General features: G+C 37.7%; 1 protein-coding gene across 6 annotated transcripts in view; it reads left to right on the top strand.

The window, feature by feature from the left end:
• PLEKHG1 (pleckstrin homology and RhoGEF domain containing G1) overlaps positions 1-22,288 on the top strand; it is a 126,492-nt gene that overhangs the window by 42,055 nt on the left and 62,149 nt on the right. The window contains exon 1 of one of the 6 annotated variants that reach the window (XM_069010672.1): positions 4,547-4,635. The exons of 4 other annotated variants lie outside the window; for them this stretch is intronic. The gene's annotated coding sequence lies outside the window, so the exon portion shown is untranslated. Of the gene's footprint in view, positions 1-4,546; positions 4,636-5,567; positions 5,654-22,288 lie in introns of those variants that run through there. One more of the 6 variants, XM_069010671.1, reaches the window with a different exon arrangement.

Genomic DNA, 22,288 nt, shown 5'->3' with positions numbered 1-22,288 from the left:
ATCTTCCTTTGCCAGGTTATTATTCCTTAGTTACTGTTCATAGCCTCATTTTGCAGCAGCTTTTAATGCCCCCAAAATCACATCTTGATGGAGGAGGAAGTGTCTGTATAAAGATGGTATCTGAAATTCTTAACCCTAGTGTTTTTAAAAGGAGGTGATGAAGCCTAAGTAGATTTGAAATCTGATTGGAAATGGGAGAAATAACTGGAAGGGTGATGAAATTGGATATTCTGTTTCTGACTCCTCACTAAATTGTTGGCCTCCCTATGCACACTGCAAGAGGGTGGCACATCTTGCTTTGAAAAAGGGGTTGTAGGCTCTTGTCATAACTCCTGACATCTGGGTGAGCCTCTGCCCCGCAGAAGTTGAGCACTAGCAACAGCCAAAGCAGGCTGCATTGCTGCAGCCAGTCTATGTGCAGCCCCTGTGGTGTGCAGCACAGCTTGTGTTCTCTGGTAGTGCATGAGGCATGAAACCACAACCTTGAATCGACTGGCGATTTTCCTGAAAGCACCGTGATGAACTGCCTTAGTCACTGAGCCATGCTGGCTGGGTCCCACTTTCTTTCTCAGTCGCCAACAGGCTGAAACTGGACGGTCTTCCAAACTTCCTCAGCTCAGTGAAGAGGAGGAGGTGGTGGCTGTCTTGATCTAGGGCAGTGAAGGGCAGCGAGAGGTAGATTGTTCTGGACATTGTGAAATGTTTGAGTAAGTAAAGCCTGCTCCTCATCAGAAGTGAAGATGCAGTTGCTGTAATGTAATGGTGATCAAGTCACTGATTAAAAAAGGTTGGGCTATTAACAAGTAGAATAACTTGTTCTTCAAATGCCAAGCACTTTCCCTGGTGTCCTGACTGGCTGGTATCCTGCCAAAGATCAGTGTTGCAGTCATCCACGAATTATAAAAAGTTTATGTGGCCTGAACGGCTTAAGGTTTGGAAAACTATGGAGAGTTTCTTTATATCAATGATCCCATTTTCAAAGAATTACTTTTGTTTTTCTGTTTCAGTGGTAACTAATTCTTAATTCTCAAGCAATTAAGAAGTGTAGCACTTGAGTTTGATGCATTTTTTTGCTTTTGTATCAATAAATTGCACATGATGCAAAATTATGTATATCATGTTTTAGACATAATGTGCACATACTAAATAACCAGTTTGGGGTAGTTCAAAATAAGGGAGGCTAAATGTTGCTTGCATGAAGCAGTCAAATGTAATGCATCTTGATGAAAAACAGTTTCTTTAAAGCCCTTCTGAATCCTAATGGTACTAATCTATTTCTAAATAAACTGTTTATTTCTTCCAAACTGTTCTAAAACAATTCAAACACTCCTGGAGGAGCTAAGGTTCCTTGCTAAAGAAAAGAAAGAAGTGGCATACTAGTTTTCTGTGTATTGGAGTGTAAAAATTCCTTTTCCTATCAGGAATGATAAGCAGTGTCTAATTATTGAACTTATTAATTATTTTGAGCTTAGCTCTGTATATAAAATGCTTGAAAAAATGATTGAACATTCCTTCATAAATAGCATTTTTTCATTTTTGTGTTATGTTTAGCATCTGTCTTGCTTAGCACCTCAGAAATGTGCTGCTGATCCTAAAAAAGCTATTGCAGGTTTAAATTATATTTTTCTGTTTAAAAATAATTTGAGTATTGTAATAGTATTTTGGAGAAGGCCCCAACCAGAAGTTACACTATGTAATACTGCAGTCTTAGCTGTGTGTGACCCGGAGTAAAAATATAAAAGTACTATTCTGTGATTACAGATGTTAGCAGTATGCTTTGCATCTGCTCTTTCTAGATTGGGAATGATACCATTGCCTCTCTTGAGATTTTTTTATGGGAAGACTTTGTCACCAAACAGAACAGTTATTGGTGTTAAAGCAACTACTGTGTGTTAAATTGCTGTTCTGCAATAACTGGAACAGCCTAAAAAGGCACAGTTATAATGGCAATTGTCCTGTTAGAAATGCTGATACAAAGAAGTTTCCTTTGGCACTTTCATCATGGCTTGTTTTAGTTTCTTTTTAGTGGTGGTGGTTTGAGGTGTTTTTCTTTACTATCATATGTTCCATGTTATCGTGTGGAAACACAAACCAGATTGCTGGCAACTGCACAGGGTTAATATACAGAAACTAAGTAATAATAACAGTTAATTTTTCAACAGTTTCTTAAATGTAAATCAGCTTTCATCCCAACAACTGTGCTTTTTCCCCCCTTTTGGAATTTCTGCTGTATTTTGTCTTGCTGCTTTATTCAAGTGACAAGCCAGAAATCTGTTTTCAGAATCATTGATTTCACCACCTCCCCAGCCATATTTCTTCCAAAGCAACTTAAAGGACATGGAAGGATAAGAGACAAAAATGGATTACTTGCTACCAGTTAAAGTGAGCTGCAACTCTTAAGATAAACGAGAATGTCAAGGTTACATTCTTTCATCTTGTGCTGATCACATCCTTAAAACCAAAAGATCCAAAGTAGTAAAAACAAAGATACAAAGATATTTTGCTGTTTGAGTTGCAGCAGCACAGGTACCTCCCTGTTATTGACCATTTAATTCTGAAGTATTTTGACAGGTGCTATATAGTTAGCAAATGTAAGCATGCTAGTAGTAAGTATCACTATTGTTTTGTTGTTTAATTACCCATTTTTATGTCTAGCAGTAGTTTCAAACTGCCACTGACATTAGAAGTGGGCTGAGAGGCCTCGATATCCTAAATTTAAACTTGAGAGATTAATATATACAGAGGAAAGCTTAGTTGTTATGTTTTGCTTTTTTAATTGGCTCCCTGTAGTTTTATTTAGCTTAAAAAGGGGGGGAAATGCTGCTTGCTGATAAAGAAGAAGGGGAGGTAGCTTTGATGTTTTATGAGCAATAAAAGGTTTTGAAGCGATATATCAAACTCCTGAAGTCAACTTCTTGAAGACTCAGCAAGCTGAGGAGAGCAGGGAAGGGGAGGAAAGGTGGGAGGCTGCCTCTATACTGTGTCCAGATCCATTAGCTGTGCAGGCAAAAGAGCACATAGGATACTTTAATTCTTTAAATTATATGCACATTAGTTTCTGGTTGTCTCTTTGGTCAGAATATGCTGAAAAACCAATTGTGCAGTTCAAGACACAAAAAGTTACCAAATACTTTTAAAAAAATATCTGTTCTTAGCTGTGGATTTTGTGGAGTGGGTCTTAAAATAAATTCCGTTACATCTTGGCAGTGGTTCCTGCAACATATATATTGTAGAATAATTTAAAATGGACACAGCTTCCAGGTGCAGTAAACACTAGTTTTCCCTTATGCACACAATGTATGTAGCCTGTGCTTCAATGGTGGAATTACCAAAAAATGATTAAGGTGGTAAGAATTTGAGCTTAACTTCTGTTCTAGCAAATCTGGACTCTTGTGGTTCAGGAAAGCCAGGCAATCCAAATTATTTGGGTTCTGTTATGTCTACGTTTTGTCGAGATAGTTATAAACCACATGCTTCCTCTCAATGTCTGTTTGTTAAGAAGGGTGGTTATCAGTTTATGTATTTGTACTTTTCACTGCATAAAAATTTCATGTTCATGGTTAAATCTTATCTCATGAGAGGGTATGTGTTTTACAATGGAAAGCAATATTGGAAGAAACAAGTTATGTATGAGGCTAATTGTTAGGGAATTTTGCCTGATGTCTGGCCAGGAGATGGTTCTGTGTGGTCATATCCAAAGAAAGCCAGTGTTTCTAAAGATGGGATGTCCTGCCTTGAATGTTTTGTAGTTTTTCCATATGAATACAATTTGTAGACAACAGGAAATCCTTTAGGAAGATAAGACTCTGTTACAATTCTTCCAAAAAGCAAACGGCTGCATTTAAGGTTTGTCCCCAGTTAGGATCCCTACCCTATGGAGAGTCTTGGTATTAGATCCCAGCCTGAGGAGCTCTGTAGTCACTCAAAATGAGACACAGAGAGCCTTCTTCACACTCTAAGTATGATATGTATAAATGGAGTTTTTCTCATGTCTTTAGTGTTTTGGGGTTTTTTCACAACTGAGTAGTAATAAAATACATTATTTTTGTTTAAAGGCTGTCTAAAATTTTTGAGGATCATAGGCTTTCCACCTTCAGAGAAGTGACAGTATTAACTGGAGGCACTGGTCTAATCTTACAGCATTTGGCAAATTTCAAATAGGAAATTGAAGGAGCCCCAAAGCTGCCCACTACACAAATATTTTGTGACCTGCTGAAACAGGCAAAGTATGTAAAGATCCTTTCCACTGACAGCTGCTAGCTAGGAAATCCTTGTGACAGAAAGGAGACATGTGACAGAAAGGTGACTTTCTTGAGTGTGAAGTCTATCATGAACTAGTTGCTCATTTATCTCCTCAGAAATATTGATGAAGAATATCCTAATTGTATATTCGTTATTAAAGGTTATTGGTTAGTTCTGCTGCTTGCCACCCCCTCTCATTTCAACCTCTTGAAGGAAAAAACTCACACCTGTATCTTCTTAAATACCTGGACCCACTTCTTGAGACTTTGGTCTTAAAAGAGCACCTCCTGGAAGGAGGTGGGTTCTTGTAATTACAGAGTAATCGGTGGTTGCAAGGAGCTGTATGGGTGAGCTGTGCTGCAGCACTGAGGTTTCAGGTTACATCTTGAAATGGTAATTTTAGGATCTACAAATAAAAATATTTGGCTTGTTCCATATTTCCTGTCAATGTTGTGCATTTAATGAAGTGCTCAGAAATATTTTAAGTGTTTCATAAGGGGAGTGCTGAAGAAAAATAATGCCTGCATTTCACATGGTGAAGAAGTCTAATGCTGTTGAGAATCTGAGTTCCTGTGTTTGTCACAGTTCTTCAGCTCTTACTGCAAGATATGGCTACTGCCAGGGTAACAGGGACTGATGGCTTTTAAACAGGTCTTATGTTTATGCCTAAGGTTTTCTAACAATAGAGTTTATCTGCTCTACAAGGCTTCAGGTGTACTGAGAGTACTGTTTTTTTGGCCAGCTCCCAAAGCTAAAGGGCTCATGATGACATGAAAAGCTTCATTTAATTTGGAGAAGCAGCAATGGGAACTCACAGTGCTTTATGCTTCTGGGGAAGTTTCTCTGTACACTGCTTCCAGAAACTTGTATGTCGAGTCAGAAAGCTAGACTTTCTGCTTTAGAATCAGAACAACTGATTCTAAATTGTTCTGATTTAGAATCAGAACAGCTGATTCTATGTACAGCTGGGTCTCTGCAATCTTTTGTTGTGACTTAAACATCTGTATCATATATGGGTGCTGTGCATTCATCACAGACCACAACTTGCTCATCACTTTAGGCCTGACTGGAATCCACATAATTAATAGAGCAGCTCCAGGCCATTTTGCCACACATATTTCAGACAGATGGATACATGATTCAGATCATGCCTTTGGAGTAGTTTTGTGTCTAAATCCAACTGTCCCAGTGTGTTCCTGTGCCCTGTGCTACACTGAGCTCTCCTGGCCACCAGAGAGGAATGGTACAACCCTATCAGAGCTAGCATTGGCCCCAGCTGGGGCTGTGTTTGTGTAATCAGGGTGCAGGAGAGTGAGCCAAAACCACCAGAATTGCAACACATTTTTAAGTACTGAGCCCTCCTTTTTGTGAACAGCCTGAAGATAGTGGTTTAGACTTTGTTTGGATAGAGGTAAATTTTTTTATGAGCTCTGATGGGCAGGATTTGACTCAGCTTCATACATTTCCTTGGTGTTTTAAGAATGTGTTGGTTTTAAATGAAGATTTTTTTGAGGTTGTTTTGGGGGTTTTTGTTTTATATTTTTCACTTCTTTATGGGTGCTGACCCTGTGTTTAGATTTTCACATTTTAGGAAGATAGGTGGGCTATCTGGATAGTTGGCTTCTGTGGAGCCTTTGCTTGAGACGTGGGGAAATCAAAGTCATGTTAAGACTAAAAATTATTGCACAAGCTTTTTAAGTTCACAAATTTCAGTAATGGCATTACTGCTGTGACTGAAGTGTACAATACCCAAAACCAGGTTTGCACTTATGTATTGTGGGAAAATGTCACTGCATTGTTGTCACTTCTGAATTCAGACAAATAACTGCCTTTTATAAAATTGTCAGAGTTTATAGGCATATTTACTTTACAGCTACTTTTATAAGTTACCCACACCCTTCTCTGCATGTGAATAAAAGAGCTGGAAAGGCCACACTGATAATGTCATACCAGGAAATCTTTAATGTGAAATACAGAGAACATGGGGAGGAGGGAAGCTTGTGGGGCAGGAAAAATCGCATTGAAGATAATGTATGGGGGGAAAAAATACTGGTTTTACGTCTACTCCTTTTTTTAATTTTTAAATTTAAAGAAAAGAAATATAGGTTGCTTTTGACATAAGCCAACAGATGTGTTTGTAAGCACTGATATACAGGGAGGCTTCTTGGTTCCATATTTAAGCCTTTAAAATTCCTCTAAAATTGAATTCATATTAAAAAGGGAAAAAAAGAACCAGAAAACTAAGAAAACAACCAACCAACCAAAAAAAACCCCAGAGTCTTGTAGAGCTGAAAATACTGCCTGTTGACCAGACTTGATCCTGCTTAATCTTTTTCTGCCAAGTTAGACATTCTGGCAAGCTTCCTCAAGTCTGGATGTATTCAAGTACTGTATTTGGCTGACTTAGTTTGTTACTTTGTAAAGATATAGGAAAATCCCAGTTCAAACATTTCAGCCTATAGTTGTTTTTACAATCTGTCAAGAAGCACAACTAATTGATATTTCATTTTATACATCAGATATATTTTTTCTACCAGTATGTTATGTATTTGGAAGTACATTTTCCACTTAAGCAAGTTCAGCTACTATGTATTTTATCTGACACACTTCATAGTTTTACAGAATATTTGGTCTTTCTACTGAACAAGGTATAGTAACACTTGGCAAGTCACTAACTTTTTTCCACCTTTTTTCAAATTAGCAGTGTCTTCCAGGTCTCAGCTTCAAATTTCATCTGGCTTTAATGCACAGTCTGTCCCTGCAGAGATGACATCTTAGTTGTCTTAACTTTGAGTTTATGAAGAACAGCAAAACCATTACATTTGAGACCTTCTGTATTCGAATGCCTTTGATAGTTCCATCCCTTGTATAAAGCTGAAATTTAAAATGATAGAAGTAAAACTAATCAAAACTGGTATGGTTTGATTGTATATGTTAGTCTTTTTTTGAAGTCCAGTGCTGAGTCCAGCAGTAATTCTGCTTGTCAGTACACGTATTACCTATTGGATTTGGTGAATGAAGGAAAGTGGGAATTTTTGTCTTGAAATAAGTTTTGGTTTAGCTGAGGAAATATGTGGACTTCCTGATGAAAAGAATAAAAACTAAATCTGCACTTGTTGGAGAGGTGTTCAGAAGTTTTTAAAGTCTGGAAGTACTGCTGGAGGTGTGTGAGCCCATCCCCTGCAAAATGTGGTCTTTGGAAGCTGAAGACCTGAATTGCAAAGGTTTTATTTCTGGGATCTCATACTGTTTAGAAAGAGGTTTAGTCTTCTAAGCAAAAACTTCTATTGTAGAATTAACCATGACAAAAAGATTTGTATCCCTAATTATTCCATCAGTTCAGTCCTGTTTCTAGACTGAACATGTCTGTGTGTTTAACTTACACCATTAAACTTCTGTTTGAAGAAATGGTTGTGACCCTCAGACAGGTACCTCTTGACTGTGAAAATTGAACAGATTGAGCTTCTTTTGCCTGTTGTTATAACGTAGGATTTCTGACAGTGTATGTTTCTCATGCCTTATTTTGCAGTTTTTACAATGCTTGGATATTCTTTTTGAAATGTAAGAGCTAGAGCTTGACTGCATTGAAATCCTGCACATCATTTTATTTGTCTGGAAGTAGGCATTTCTTCCCTATTCCCACTTGATCAAGATGCTTAGGATTATTTATAAATAGGGGAAAACTGGTCTCCCAGCCATTTGGAATTAGTGTACAGGCAGAAACTTGGTGAGATGGAATATTGCTGTGTTCCTAAAATAACCTGAAAGACTTTATAAGAAAGGTACTGTCTCATTAGTAGACTACACAGGGTTAAACTTAGGCACAGAAACAAGCCAAAAGTTGATTTTCTTCATTTATTTCTCACAAGAAATCCACTTGGAACAGCAGTCCTTGTAATTGATGCAGATGTCAGGAATTCTTTTCTGCTGACATGGAATAAAGGCTAATCCAGGTCAGTCAGTACCTTGTAATTAATGCACATTCTTTTTCCCTTTCTTTTTTTTTAAATCTCTCTTTTAATTTATTTCCTTTTTTTTTTTTTGGTAGGGAAAAGGGAACAATCCCTGGTTTAAATCTCTGAGCTAGTCCAAAATGATTATAAAAGTTTTGAATGGAATTGCAGGTTGCAGATTAAAACTGTGCTAAACTACTAAATAAAAGAGCTTTTTTTACAAGTAATTTTTAAATGCAGAGGGGGTTTTTGTCATGTTCTTCCCTGCCCACCCTGGTCTTGTCAGTTTGCAGAGAAGCAGTAACTTCCATTACCATATAATAGCACAGGGCGTTGGAAGGGTTAAGCGGAAAGGAAGATAAAAGCTACTTTGAGCTCATTTTGTTCCCTTGAACTTTGGATGCTGTTGAATACAGCAGTCATCTGTGATCACAGGTATCTTAGCAGCTGTATAATCAAAAACTGTAAATGTCCAGATAGGAAAAGATCCAGTAATTAGAGGAAACAGTACTGAACTGATGACTTAAAGTCACTTTCATTCTTAAATCACACAGTTGTGGCTGTTAGACTTTATCCTGTGATCTTTTCTCAGTACCTTGGCAGAGTACTTGAAAACCCTGATAATCAGATTGGCTGAGAGTTAGAAAGGAGAGAAGGATTTGGATTGTTTTCTGTAGCTCCTTGCCAAAGAAGCACCTCCTGATTGAGAGGTGTCGTTGCTTAAGTAGACTGGAAGGAAGCTAGGGGTTGGTCCCTCTCTTACCTAGACACCTACCTTTCTTTCTTTGTGTGTGTTGTGTTACAAATATTAATACAAATGCAAGGGAGGGCTCTAGGGTGGTTTTGTATATGTGCCACTGAAATCTAAACAATAATCAAAGCTTGAAAAAGAGCTCAGGTTTTTAACTTGGATGGGTTTCAGAATTAAAAAAAAAAAGAAATCTGTGGCCTACTTACTGAACAAATGGGAAATACGTGTTTAGTTCCCATGTGTAATAAAACCCTGAATGTTGGGAGTTTGTAGGTTTTTTCTTTCCTTTTTTTTTTCCTACTAGAAGAACATTATGAAACATTCAAAAGTGAAATGGATTTGTTTAAAACTGTCTTGCTTTAGATACAAATTTAGGAGAAAACACTAGTAGGATTTTGAAATTTAGGCTCAGAAGTCTTTAGTGAAGGATTTCCTAAAAGTCGTGTAAGAGAACTCTGTTTTCAGAAACACAAAAGAACCTCTTCCATGATGTTGAATAGTTGCTTAGTTATCTACATGTGTGCACACAATATGATCTGCTTCTGCAAAGTACTCGAGTTGCTTTTGCATATCATGGCTACTAACCTTGTGCATGTGACTTGAAGATCAAAATAGTGACTCACAAATTTGCTTGTTGGCTTGATCCTAATTATTACTTATATTACTGAAAAATCCCTTGTCACCTCTTCAAATTCTCCCAAGAGTTACTCTTGCTAAAATGCCAAGGGTCCTCTTTTTCAGTACTGGATACTGAAAACAGTATAGTTTCAAACAGCCTGATGCAATAGAAATTGAAATATGCAGTGATTCACTGGCTTTACTTACCACTGTGGTAAATAAACTGATGCACAGGTTATGGTTAAAAGTTCTAAGGATGCTGCATTTAATGCTAATTTTCTGGTAAAAATATGTCCCTTTTGAAACACTAGTATGTTCTGGGGAGGTGACTAATTTAGGCTGATTTGTGGACTGCCAACTTTGAGAACAACAAAAAACATCCCTGAAGAAACTGTGTCCTGAAGCAAATACACAGACACAGACAAAATCGATTTGTTGTCTATTTTGGGTCACATGTGGTTGGCTCACAGTCCAAGTTACTGTTCTGTGTCCTTGTAACTAGAGAATAATTGTGATTAGTATCATAGAATAGTCTTCGGAAGTTTATACAGTGTGTTTAAGATACTCTTAAGATCTTCACATCAAGATGTTCTAGCAATATTTTGTGTTTAAATCAGGAATGGGAATGGAATGTCCAGAAAGCTTACATGTACTTTGAATGCCATTCCTCTGCTTAAAAACCAAAATAAGTTAGTTTTGAAATACCTCCTGTAAACTGCCAATAGCAGCAATTCTAATATTAGCATAGAAAAACCCCACAATTTTAAAGTGCTTATTGATCAGAAATCAGCATATTTGGAGTCAATACTACAAAGTTCTCAGAACAAGACATTTAAGCAAATGAGTAACTTTAAATTAATGAATGATTCATAGATGTAGAGAGGTTGGCATGCTCATTGCTAAATACTCACATTAAAGTTTCCACCTTGCAGGAAAAGAGCTATGATTTCATGATAAAGCTAAGCAGATTTATCAGTAGTAGCATAAGAAGGAACAGTCCCATCCTGTGCCTGGTTACATATTCACTTACCTCTGCTTACTCTCACCCAGCATGCAAACCATAATATTTCAGGAGCAAGACCAGCAGGAATGTAATTTTTTTTCCATTTGAAGGTTTTTTTGCATGTGAGCTGATTACCATCCTTGAGCCCACTTACCACTGGGCTTTGCTGCTAAACATCCATGTTAGTTTTAAATACTTTGCAGGGCAAATCATACTTTGTGCGGTGGATTTGCCCAACTTTATTAAATGTGAAGGCTTAATTCAAGATTTTTCAGGCCTCAGTAAGATGTTCTGCTTCATGCATGCTGAAAAAGTGACTGTAACTCATTTTCCCTTCTCTCTGGTGTTAACTCTATGCTAATGAAATGATGGAACTTCTGGACTCAAGCAATAAAAACATACTTTGTCTCTGAAGCAGATGAGGGGCTGTTTCTCTTCCAGCCAGGGCAATTTGATACTTTTAATGCCAAGTTGGGAAAGGATGTAATTGATAGCTTTCCACAGAGCAAGAGGCACAGCTTGCAGAGGGAAAGCGGCGTTTTTGTTGGCTCTGGGACGAGACTTTGAAATCTGGGTCTGTTTATTTCCTTGCCTGTAATACTTAAACAAGTCCCTGACTTGCCTAAGGACCTTGATAGGAACTTGACAGTGTTCTAGGCAACCCGAAGGGAAGAATTTAACCTGTCATCTCAGGGGAATTTTCTCTTTTCTTTTTCTCCTCCATGGTTAGTACTTAATAATGTTTCATTCTGCCTACCACCCTTCTTTGTTCCTGTAGTCCCAGATCTTAACCTAAGGCAAAAAAGATGATGCTGACAATCATATCTTTATAAAGCAGTAACTATCCACTGCTGTAAGACTCTTTAATGCCTACTGCTTGTTTTGTTACTGAAGATAGTTGTTTGCAACTGGGAGGAGTTAAGTTCTGACTAGGACAGAAAACTCAGGAGTAGTGGCTGGCTCTTTTTCAGATGAAGCTTCACCCATATTGTAACACAATGACCTTGTCAAAATGTTGGCAAATTTGGTTGAGAGATTAAATGACAATGATAGGTGCTCTTTGGTTATGGATTTACTGAAGATGGTTATCGTATACAAATATAATCTTAAAAATATTTTTACTGTGATAGTTGGATACTACAGCTCTCAAGATCCCACAGGTCTCTTCCACTTGAATTAAAGGGAAGAAGCATCATGGTTCTAGAATCCAGGAGGATCTCTGCTGAACTGCAGATTACAATCCAAAACAAAAAGCATGAAATATACTCTTTTAAAAAAAAAATTCAAAACCTCAATGTCCTGAGCAGGAGAAATGCAAGTGTAATTTTACGGACAGATTAAACTGTCCCAGTTTGGAGGGGTCAGTGTGCTCATAAACACCAAGAAGAATAAAAAAGTACTTAGGGGTTTCCTCTGAAACTGCATCCCTTAAGACTGGATGAAAGGAGACCTTATCCTTACTTGAAGGATTGGAAAATGATGTAGAAAAACGAATTTGCCTGTAAAATACACCACAAATGTCTGGGCTTTCCAAGAGTAAGTGCTAATTTTCAAAGTTCTGGGATTGTATTTACCAATGATTTGGTATAATTACTTGGTTGTATTTAGAATGCAGTGCCCAGACTAGCTTATTTTTTGTACAATGATATATAAATATAGCCTGTGATTATGATCTGTGCTCTCCAAATCTCTAATCTGTCTGAAGGAGAGCAAACAGGAGCTGTGATTTTAAGGTGTGTTTTTGGTGGGTTTTAATTTTTTTTACAATACTTGCTCAGTGGTTGGTATAATCCTGTTTAAAAGGGTTTTTTTGCTTATTGGGCATGTTCTGTCTGGCTACCATTGTTTCATCCCTCATTCATAACCGAGTAACTTAATACTGAAATCAAACAAGTTGGAGTTTCAAACCCAGACAAAGTTTTTTTGTCATCCCGTTTTCATTTTGTTTTGTGCAAACAGGTAGTACTTTTGTTGGCTGTTCTGCAGCTAGTGTCACATTGAAAACATCTGAAGCCAATTTTTGTACAGAGTAAACATTCTGTGGTTAGAAGGGCTTAATTAGCTCAGGTGCCTTTACTGCTGGCATATACCTCCTTATCTTGAAAGTAGTGTCCACCAACTAATCGTTTATTTATGTTGAGCTTTGGAATTTCCCTTGAAATGCCTTTTTGTAACCTCTCCCAGTATACATGGGAAGTGAACAGGTTGTCAGGTAAACAGTGAGGTTGCTGGTAAGAAAATTAATAATACACAAGAATGTAAGTTTCTTCTCACTGGTGGCAGATTGGATGCGTGTGATTTAACCTCGGAGAGAGTGCCAGTGATGTGCTTACGCCTGTGATACGGTTTGTTACCTTTTGTTGTACCATTTTACAAAGGAATCTTTTTCTTGTGTTTATGCATGGGAGGACAGAATTTGTTAATCAAATGTCCAAGGCTATGTTTTCAGTGCTCAAAAGGAGGGAATTGTTCAATGACAATGGCTAATTTGTGATAGCGATCACAATGTGAAATCCTAGTGGGCAGTTGGATCTCTTCGTCTGAAGCAAGCTGATAGCATGACATATTCTACAATTCAGCATGAACAAAATGGGAGCCTATTTCCATTTTACCATGATGGAACTAAATCAACTTTACTCCCTTTGCAAAAAAAGGTATCATTTTAGTTTGGTTTTGGTAAATTCTTAGCCCCATTGTGAAATGGTCTTTCTGATTACAGGATTAAAGGTAATCCTAGAGAATCCTGATAGTGGTGGCTAGAAAAGAAATTCTGTAAAACCATTGTATTCCATTTCTCAGGTTTCTGGTCTTATAATAGTGTATGATTGCACTGACAACTGGTTAATTGAGAGTATCCCATGATAGGAGGAGAACAAGGAGTATGGCAGAAGTTAATGCTTTCTCCTGTTCCATATTAAGAGAAAGGTAGTAGTGTAGAGAAGTTGAATGAGATAGAAGTAAAGAAATCATAATTCTGTCTTAGCTGTAGTCTGCATGGTAAAAGAAACTTGTAGACATCATACCTGAAAGAGCTGCCTTCATTTTTTTTTTTTTTAACCCAAGAGCCAGGTAGTTTGCCATTTCAGATTAGATTTCAGGTGTAGGACTTCCCTACAAGAAGAAAATTAATTCTGATCTGTTTTGAATTTGTTTTGTTACTCTTATTCAAGGTACTGCAGCAATAGCAATATTGCTATTAGTGTATACTGGAGTAAACTGGGCTAGACTAAGATGGTGTATCTCCCTGGTGCACTGGAGGGTGTTTGCCTCTGTTTTTTCTCTAATACTCCCTGCATTTAGGCTCTGAAGGAAGGATTATGCGTGCCCATAGTTGAAGACTTTTTTGAGCTTTAGGGGGATTTAGTGGGAATGGACTCTCAAGTAGGTGTCATGGCCACGGGCACAGGTGTTTGAACTGAAAGTGATCACCCAGGCTCCAGCTGGCAGAAGAGTGCAAGAAAAATGCTGCTTTAGACCCAATAAAAGCAAGTGCTCATGATTGTTATTTCTGCTGCAAGTTTAACATGTAACAATTGTACAGAATACGCCTGCTCAGAGGCATTTAACTCAGAATTCAGGGTTGACTTGTTCAGATCAAAGGGGGAACTCAACCAAAAGATTCATTCAGACTTTAAGAGATGAACTTCTGAAATTTTTTTTATTGTTATTATTATTTTTACTTTTTTTAAGAATGTAAAAATCTGCACATCTGAATGTAACGCTGATCCTGCTGGTAAGATTTAAGAGTGAACCAATGCCAGGGGAAAATCGAAAGCATATTAGCTTTCAATATCCAGTCTCTTGTGGAATCGAGTCGGATCTTTGTTTTTTATCAGAAAAAGGGTCATAACCTCATCAAGCATTCCCTCCCTTCCTCATGACTCCCCAAAGGTGCAGTACTCTTAATTGCTTTTGGCAGATAAAAGCTATGAGGAAGTCGGGGAATATGTTGTATTTTATGTTACTGTCATTAGTCTGAACTAGTTCTTAATCTAAAATTACAAAGACATTGTTTATAAGGATATATCTACTGCAGTTTCTGTTTGTTTCTATTCCTCTGGGTTATGTAAGGCAAACAGTAATAGATCCTTAACTTACTGAAAATTGAAAATGTTGTAAATGCTTAAAATTCAACACCTGCCTCTTTCTTCACAAAATCATTGAGCTTCTCTGCACATTACCCTGATATAATGACTGTATCTGTAGTCCTTATACAACACTTGACTCTTTTTCATATATTTATACTGGCTAGGTCTAGGTAAGAATAAATCGTGAGGTGACATGAGGTGTTTCTAATCAATGTAGCTAGTGAACTAAAATGCAAAGCCTTGCTTAGCATTTGATCCTATTGTTGTGAAAAGACTTCTAAATCATACTATCAAGGCAGCAAATAATCTGTATTTTATGCTTATATCCTATATCTAGACTGTATTGAAAGTATATGTTTTCTTCAGCATTAAATATAATCCAGCAATGATGGTGGGGACTTGGTGGTCCTGTGGCTGTTCCTCCATTTAGCTGAGCAATGTTAAAGTTAAGGGAGCTGGTAGCCCTTCTGCTGCTACATTTGCACCAGGATGTTGTCAGTGCCTGCTCAGAAATCTATAGCTAAGATGGTCATATGACTGTGTCTGTCCTTTCCTTGGTAGGTCTGTAAGTGCTGCCTTTAATGTACTGGTCTCTGGCCTTTGTTTGTTTTAGGGAATGCCTTTTGTATTTTTACTCTAACATTACTCTGTAAATGCATATTTACAAAAAGAACTAAAATTTCTCTTTAGGATAACAACAGATCTGTGATATTGTCACACTCTAGGCAGGTTGTGTAATTGTGATGAAAGAACTTTTAATTTAAAAAAAAAAAAGAGTAGAAATGCTTTGTGTGAACTCATGGACATATAACTTGTGAGATATGTTTAATATTTAAGTGAACAACTCTGCTTAAGAAGAAAAGTGAGATTGCTCTGACCTTCATTCTTTGCTCAGAAGAATAAAGTTAAGCATATGTGATAAAGATAAAAGTGCACGTTGCTGTTTGGTGAATTGGGGCCACTATTAATATTTGAATGTGGTGGCCAAAGCCAAGCATGTAAAAATGGGAAACTTGGAATTGGATGAGGTATTACCTGATTATTATTATCAAAGGTGGCTTCCTTTTTGATAGATATAGTTGAAAATCAAACTCTGCTTTCTCCAAATTCTTCATGTATATTACAAAGGTGCATGTCAAATAACTTCATTTTTGAACAAAACTCCAAATTCTTGAATGCTGATTACAGTAATGAAAGGAACAAATCTGTTCCTGGTCATACAGAAAAGAGCTGAAAAGATAAACACTGTATTTACTTGTGAATTTTTGTTCAGGAAGATGTAGCTCATTTGCTTAATGCTGCCTGAGGGAGGGAGGTGGAAGATGATTAAATTAGTTTTCTGTTTGTTTGTTCAGAGGCTTCAAGTGTTATCACTGGGTTGAGTTTATTTTTCTTTTTTGATCAAAGTTAGGTGCAGAACTGCAAAGTTAAAAATTGCTATGCTGGTGGTAAGAAACAAGCTGCTTCCTTTGCTCCTTCCTCTTTGCGATCCCATCTTCTTTCTCCCCCATCCAGCCCTAAAACCTTCAGTAATTACTTTGATGATTGAAATTATGGAAATGTTCCCAGCGGTCCAGACCTGCCAGTATTAATTAAATCTCAGGATTTGTCAGTCTTTTCAATTTAAAATTGAGCTTTGTAAAGCCTATCTAAAGACATTATTTTCTTATCTCTAGGGGCCCTGAACTCACTTCATACTTTAATATGATTTCTAGGGAGTAAACATACTTTATCTTTAGTTCACACAGCTGAAGTTTAAAAAGAATTAATGAAATTAGTTAGTCTTTTTCCATTTGCAGCTTCCTTTGTTGCAAAATTTGGTCTGAACACGTGAAAGAAGGGACAGGTAGTTTCCCTGAAGCTTAAATGAACAGGGTGCTGGCCCCCACCCATGAAGTATTTTACTTAGGTTTGTGGAGTGTATTTTAATAAATGCTGGAAGCAGGTAGCTGCTGATGTTGATAACTGCTGAAGTTAGCTTCTGGAAAATACAGTGAACTTTCTTCTAAATTTACTGTTTGGCATGCACAAGCTGTTTGACAAACACTGATGGAGCATTCAGTTGTAGTTGTTACTCAGCTTAGCACTCTTTCAGTGTATGCATTGCCCTCCAATACAGCTAGAACTTATCTCTTAATGCTAGGATAATTTCAAGTAATATTTTGATTCTTAATGAATGCTTTACTGAGGTATGCATTGTAGTACTGATAATATAAGCCATAGTGAACACAGCCAGTGATAGTGAGCAATAATAGGTGTTTTAGAATATGCGGTAATTGCACATCTGGTGTGCCCTGCCCTTTGAACAGCTAATTGATTCTTCTAGGACCTAAACTCTTGTACTCTTTAAGGGCTGGAATTGACTGTTTAAATGTCGGTGCTGGTTCCTTATTATGCACGGTGCTCTACTCTTTGTTTATCTACTAACATTCTATATGTGTGAAACTGACCTCATGCAATTAATGTGGGTGTGGCTTTGCTAGCAAGTGGTGCCATATACCATTGGGACCTCCTCAGTTAATTAAATCTCACTCTTGTTACAGTTTTAACTCTTGGCTCAAGATTTAGGCTCACATTTAAGTGTTCTGTTCAAAACAGTCTTGGAAAAAGGTAAATGCTCTTTCTTGCACTGCAGTAGTGTTTTCTCTCTTTTCCTGTTGTTTCTGCTCTTTCTAAAGATTTGCAAGCTTTCAGTTTTGGATTAGGAAAAAATAGTATTTAAAAAAATTAATAATTAAACCCCCCAAACCAAACAAAATTGACAACAACTCTCTATCTCCCCATAACTGTGTTTGAAGAGAAGAAAAATTTAGTATTCATGCACACCATGAAAAAGAAGTTAGGCTGATAGATTTTACTATGTTTTCAGTAAAGAGATATCCATTGTGGCTTTGGTGCTACTTGGTAGCTTCAGTAACTTAACCATGTGTCTAGAAGAGAGAATAAAGAGATGTTGTATATGTAAATATGTGCATTTCAGAAGTTTGAGAAGGTTTTGGGTTTGTTCTTAAGTTATTATAATTAATTTAGTATACGACTAATTTATTTTCTTTTGGCAGAGAATAGGATTTTTATTCCCATTTCTCTTGACAGATTAGGTAGGTCTAGGTTGGTGATGTGGTATGTGTGTGTGGTGGGGATGTTACTGTTTTAAGAAGGCCTTTTCCGTCAGTCTTTTCTGCAGACTGTGCAAGGAGTTTGAGTCCTAAACATAGTGCGAATTTATCAAGCAGCATTTCCCAGACAGCTTATGGAAAGCAATCCTGGAGGACTCCCAAATGTAAATAACTGAAAGATACTGCTTGCTGTGCCTGCAGCTCTCTGGAATTGGAATGTAAAACTGGCAGTGGAATAAACGCACTCCCCAAGGAGGCTGAAGATGCTGCAGAGCAGCAGACAGGGAAAAAGAGATTTCCTGTAAGGCCGAAAGACGCTTTTCTTTTTTTTTTTTTAACCTTATTCCTCTTTGAGGCCTGCAGTGATGGCAGGTGTCCAGCTCGGTATCAAAACTCCGGTTTTAAAATGGGAATGAAAGGATGGCTCTTAGCCACTCGTTAATCCTGTGCTGAAGGTCTCCAGGAGAGTAACCAGTTACACAGCTTCACAAGTAATCATGGCAGGGTGGGGCGGGGGGGCTCACTCGGCAAGTATGTTTCTAGACAATAACATTTCTAGGATATTTGAGAACCACAATACCTTATTATCTGCTATTTGTTGGCTAAACTGAGCAGTATGGTGTATATAGAGTTATGCTTCCAGAGAAAATGAATCTGCATTTGCTGTAGGAAGAGTTTTTTGGGGTAAGCTTTTCCTAATATTTTCACCTTTTCCATCTTTTCCTCTTTTGCCTGCCTCCTCTAAAAGTTTTCACCAATATTTAGAGTTCTTACAAGACCTTAAAACCAGAATCTTTTCAAAAAATTCTGATAATGCTGGTCTGTAAAACTATGTATGGCTTTTTTTGTTAACCTTTTTTTTTTCCTGTACCAGCTGTATAATGTCATGCAGTAAGCACTGAGTATTGACTCATTTAAAATAGAAGATTTATTGTGGTATTTCAGTTCATTTCTAAGGTAACTTAATTTCCAAGAATAAAGTAGCAAGAAAGTGGCAAATAGTGACACCTTGTATTTTCAGGACAAAATTTTCAGAGGGGGGTCTTTCCTGAATTGGTCATTGAGTCGAGCATCACTGGGATGACCAGTCACTGTGACCATTGAAGCTTGTCCATATCTGTATGCATGTATTCTGTCATCTCAGTCAAGTACCTGAATGTCTTTAATTCACTACTTTATTGTCTTCAATTCACTTCTTTATGAGGTTAATGAGAAATGTCCTTATGTGTGGGGCTGATTTGATCATCTTGGTAATTGCATTTTATATGGGTTGACATAGCTGTGTAAGAATGAAAAGCTGTGTTCAACACTAAATATGTTATTTCTGGATATTTCATTTGCCATTTCTCTTTGAGGTGGGGGGAAAGAAGCAGAAGATACAGAGAAAAGCTGCAGAGTTTGAGTGTTTTAGAGATGCTTCATGATGTGTTTATACATAAACCATAGAAGTGCAAAGTCCTTTTTATTTTGGGTGTCAGCATGATACCCTATTCCAGTCACTGATAATGTTGTTTTATCTCTAGAGATTGATTTGCAGAAATGTGATGCACAGACACATGTGAAAGCACAAGTAGCTGTTGTTGTTAGTTAAAGGTCAAGCAGATCATGGTCTCAGACATATCATTCTAGTTTCCTTTTGTGACTGGAAGATTTGCTCTCTCTAAAAGTTATAGCTATAGAAAAAAGGTTATTGCTTAGTTTTACTAAATCCTTTCCAGAAGCATTTTTCCCTTTAGCTTACTGACTTTCAGGGAAAACCAAGTTCAACATTTTCCTTTTCTGTGGTTCAAAATAACTCACTTGTATGTCTTGGCCTCCATGAAAGTGGTCTACAGAGGATGGATTGAAGTGAAGTTGTACTTGTGGGAGAGTGTGGGAAGAAAGGAAAAGGATACATTTAACACTGCCCAAAGGAATTAGCTGAAATGAGATAGGAAATCCCAAAATGTACATCTGAAGTCACTGAGGCTGACTGCAACTCAGTTTTGTTTGAATCAGCTGACATGAAGTGATGTCATTCCAGAAACTAATGTGCCATGTGTGCATTTCTTTTCTCTCTCACACACAAACACACATGTTGTTAGATTTCTTAATTCCAGTTTAATCAATGAGACTGCGTGCCTCATACTGAAGTCTATATTTAAATGAGGATATAAAGAGGATATGGCCTGTCAGTCTGCCTGTCATAAGGTTCTTATGCTTTTTAATAACCCACAACACCTCCCCAGAGGTCCTTTGATAGGTAAGGGCATGGGCATGTCTTCTAGTTGAAGCTGCAAGAACCATCTGTCCAGTCTTTGGGACAGCTCAGCCTGATGTTATTTGGGCAGCTCCAGAGTGCAGGTACCTTTGTTCTCCCAGAGGTTTCCAAACACTGGAGAAGTGACAGAGGGGATGACCCTCCTCCCCCTGTAGCCCCTGGGCCATGTACACTGGCCAGCCCGTCCCTATGGCAGGAACAGTCATGCAGCTGCCCAGCTTGAGCAGAAGCCTGAGCCAGGTAGAAAGGGAGCTGGGTGCCCACAGGACCACTGCTGGTGGAGTGAGCTCTTAGTGGGCTTGAGGGTATGGGATCCAGAGTGAGAGGAGGGAGACAAGCCCACCAGTGGGCTTAAAGCGACTCCCTCAGAGTGCTCTGAGACTGAACTTGTCTGAAAATTAAGATCATAAATGTATTTTTCTTACTATTATATCCTTATGTTACCATTTAATCCTCTTGCAAGGATTTTAATTAGCATATAAACCAGATAACTCTTTTATTACAGCCTGTCAAAAGGAGTAAGAAAATATTTAAAGACTATTTATTAAGAAAATATTTTTGAAGATACATTTTTCGTGTGCCTTTAGAGTACAGACAGAAAAACAGCAGATGGAAATAGCATTATATTATTGTTTCCTTCAGGGATGAATGTCTTGAATGACAAGAGCAAAAATTTGGGGAGGTATGTTTTTCCTGTGTATGGTGTGGATTTTTTTGCAAGGCCTATAAATATACTTTAATCATGTTTGCTAGCAATGTCAGGGTACTTAGTGCATTTCCACAACGGTATCTGGGTTTTGGGAATAGCCTAGAGAATACATGTCCAGTTACTGTAATCTTGGATAGGTTTTTGTAATTCATTTATTTTTGTAACCTGGGGCTTTCCACTGCACTGAATACTTGCTGACCTTTAATTTCATTTACTGGAGGGTGGGGAGGAAGGAGGAGAAAAGAAAGGCTTTAGGAAATCCCTTTCCCCACCCTGCAAAAGAAAGTAACTTTCTGTTTAAATCTTGTTTGGGTTTAAAGGCTGTAAGCAGAGGAGAAAGTACAGATCATTTTGCATCCCTTCATAAAAGCTAAATGTTGAAAGCAAACTATCAAATATTTAGAAGCATTACAAATTTGATACAACGTCTGTAGTAGATGAGTATGTGAGATTTACAAAATGCTTGTAGTCCCTGCTGAGCAACCTTTATGCCGATACATCATTTTTACAAATATATACTCTTGTTAATATTTCAATAATTCTCGCTTAAAGTGGGTATTTTTTATAATGGATTTTGGTTTGGATTAATAATGTACACACCAGATCATGAATCTCTTAAGATGCTTTTCTTCCTACTTAGAGATCATCTACTCTTCCCAAACTGAAAGTATTTATTCACACAGTTGCTTACTTTTTCTGCTAGATTAATTTAGTCCACTCCTTTATTTCCATTTTAAATCAATACCAGACATTTGGTATAGTAATACTTTTCTCTTGTGATCCAGAATGTTGAGTTTGTCAGCTACTTTCCTACAGCTGGAGAAAATCTATTTGTTCATTTCTTAACCTTTTGACATGTCTGTTTTTACAAGCCCGGCTGTTTGTGATGGGGGATTGAAGTATAGAGTAACAACTACAGAAGGAAACATCTCTTGTTATGATCAGAGTGTAAACTGAGCCTAATGCAACAAGGGGGGAGTCTGCTTACACAAGATTTTTGCACTCTAAAAAAAAAGAAGAGACCCTCTTCTTCCTTCACATGATGGTGTGTTGAATTTTCATGTGGTGTAATAAAAGCTGGATTTTTTAAAGTTTTATTTGCATCTCTTAGACAATATGATTGTAAAATTGACTTGCAAATAGGTTAGACCTATTTCTCCACTGTAAAAGCAGGCTGAGCAAAGTTGCATCTGTATTTTCTTTCTGTTCATGTGGTGAGGCAGGTCTGAAAAGTCAAGACCACTGAGCCCTGTGTGAAGTTGCTAAGATGCCCTTGCCATTGCAACAAGCAGGGAAATGCAGCAGTTTAAAGTGTTTGGAGAGGAATCGGTTTACAGGACCTGCATGCTGAGTGTTTTCTGATGGCTGACCCCAGGCTCAGGAGTGTCCCAAGTCACTGGTGCATGTGGCTGCTGAAGAAAGAAGTAGATCTATCTGTCTTCTGTCTCAGGGTATTATATCTATCAAACCTTCACTTTCCTACTTTTATCACACTTGGAAAGCATAACTGTGGTAGCCTGTCAACCCCCTGACTCTGTGATGCCATGT

The sequence above is a fragment of the Aphelocoma coerulescens genome, chromosome 3 (genome assembly GCF_041296385.1).
Source record: "Aphelocoma coerulescens isolate FSJ_1873_10779 chromosome 3, UR_Acoe_1.0, whole genome shotgun sequence".
In the NCBI taxonomy this organism is placed as follows: Eukaryota; Metazoa; Chordata; class Aves; order Passeriformes; family Corvidae; genus Aphelocoma; species Aphelocoma coerulescens.
The sequence above is the reverse complement of the archived record's forward strand: the minus strand, read 5'-3'. Positions and strand labels throughout refer to the sequence as shown.